Below are 2,535 nucleotides of genomic sequence, written 5' to 3'. Positions count from 1 at the left end.
ACTGTATTGGCGTCATCCGCCCCAGGATTGGGGCTGAAACAGGTGTGCGGCTCCCTGACACTCCGGGCAGCTACAAAGCATGTTTCTGCAGATGGTTAACACGGGACGTTGGTTATTTCTAGAAAGGACTCCAGCTGGGTGCTGCTGGCTCACGCCCGTGGTCCTCACTACTCAGGAGGCTGAGATGCAGAGCCAGCGGGCGGAGAAGCCCATGAGACTCACATTTCCAACTAGCCAGCACAAAGGTTGGAAGTGGAAGCGTGGCTCAAGTGACCGGGCACTTGAAGGCAACGTGAAGTCCTGAGTCCAGGCCTCAGTTCTGGCACTTGAACCCTTGAACCGTTGGTCTTCGTAGGAACCACGGGGGCCTTGGCGATGTGATGGCCCAGCCCCCCTCGTCCTCACCCTCTCCCCTTGGCCCGGGGGTGAACGGTTCGCTCTGTCGTGTGCTCACACACAGGTACTAGAAACCTAAAAGCAGTAGGTTCCCCTTCTCATGGAGCGGAACCTTCAAAGCTGTGAGGCAAACCAACCTCTCCACTGTGTGTGTGTGTTCAAGATCAACTTTAGGGCCTTCCTCACGCTAGACAAACGGTCACCCAGCGATGACGCAGTACTGTATTGTGTTATAGCAATGGAACACTAAACGCCACGCCAAACTTCCCCTTTGAAGCAAAGGATTCTGATGGGAAATAGTCAACAGGTTTACTTTTTCAAAAGCACGGAAGTTTTTCCTAGCCAAGATAACAGGATGCAAAAAAAGGGAGTCATTACAAGACTGAAGAGACAATCCACAGAATGGGAGAAAATGCTTGTCAGCTATTTATCAGACAAGGCTTGATCATCCAGAATGTGAGAGAAAATTAATCACCAAAGGAAATAATAAATTGGTAAATGGGCAACTGAACCAGACAGTTCTCATAAGAGGAAATGCAAATAAATATATGAAGACATGTTTAACAAATGCATACCAAAATTACAGATTCCAAGTCAGGTACTGGTGGCTCATGTTTGTATCCTAGCTACTCAGGAGGCTGAGAACTGAGGATTGAAGTTCTAAGTAAGCCGAGTCAGGAAAGACTGTAAGACTTTTATCTCCACTAAACTACCAGAAAAACTGGAAGTAGAACTGTGGCTCAAGTGGTAGAGCACTAGTCTTGAGCAAAAGAAGCTCAGAGACAGCACCCAGGCCCCTGAGTTCAAGCCCCAGGACCAAAAACACAGACCAAAAAAACCAACTACAGATTCCATCTCATTGTTAAGAAAATGCACAACGAAGTGTTCACTGTATTTCCATATATGTGTATAATGTACTTCTACCAAAAGAACAAATGTTGCTGGACGCCAGTGGCTCATGCCTGTAATCCTAGCTACTCAGGAGGCTGAGATCTGAGGCTTATGGTTCAATGCCAGCCCAGCCAGGAAAGTCCATGAGACTCTTATCACCAATAAACCACCAGAAAATCAGAAGTGGTGCTGTGGCTCAAGTGGTAGAGAGCTAGCCTTGAACTGAAAAGCTGAGGGACAGTGCCCAGGCCCAGAGTTCAAGCCCCAAGACCAACAACAACAAAAAAGAACAAATTTCAAACAACTTCAAAACAACTTTATACTTTAATATTTAGCCACAGATCACAATATAATAATTATATATAATAAATAAAATATAAGATAAATAAAAAATAAGTAATGGTTATAATTTTAGACTATGGATATTGTTTTTTAATTTAATTGGTAGATTATAAATACACTCCTGTTCTAATCAGCGGTTATCCAACGGTACATTGCTAGGATCACTTGAGAACTTGCTTTAAATATGCAATTCTCAGCCAGACACCTGTAATCCTGGCTACTCAGGAGGCTGAGATCTGAGGATCAGTTTGGAGCCAGCCCAGGGCAGGAAAAGTCCATGAGACTCTAGTCGCCAATTATCCACCAGAAAGCCCGTTGGTAGAGTGGAAAAGCTAAGGGATTACACCCAACCCCTGGCTCTAAGCCCCTGCACAGGCACAAAATAAAGAAAAGCATATTCTCAGATCCCAATCTGACTTACAGAGTGAACTGTGCTGAGACGTACCCAACTAGATCTTGCCCCTCACACTGAAGGCATCCGTGTTGACAGAGTGAAGCAATGTGTTGAAATTAAACACTCTGAGCCTTCTCTGTGGTTTGTTGGAAAGCTTTGGCAAAGTCACACCATGTAAGTCCAAGTTCAATTTTTACTAAACCTGTTTGAACATTCTTCAGCCAGCTGCTAGTTAACAATTATAACACAGCTCTCAGCCACCAGTAGGGTTAAGATTTGTATCAAATACCCAGCCTATTACTACCCAAATTGCTACCAAAAAAAACTTAGTTATCACTGGGTACTGGTGGCTCATGTCTGTAATCCTGCTACTCACAGGCTGAGATCTGAGGATCAGATTGAGGATCTCAACTTGGGCTGGAAAACCTGTGAGATGTTTAATTATCAATTAAGTTCCATAAAGAGCCAGAAGCCGAGTTGTGGCTCAAGTGGTAGAGAGCTAGCCTTGAACT

This window comes from Dipodomys ordii, unplaced genomic scaffold (genome assembly GCF_000151885.1).
Source record: "Dipodomys ordii isolate 6190 unplaced genomic scaffold, Dord_2.0 Scaffold40, whole genome shotgun sequence".
NCBI lineage: Eukaryota > Metazoa > Chordata > Mammalia > Rodentia > Heteromyidae > Dipodomys > Dipodomys ordii.
This window is presented reverse-complemented; position numbering follows the sequence as displayed.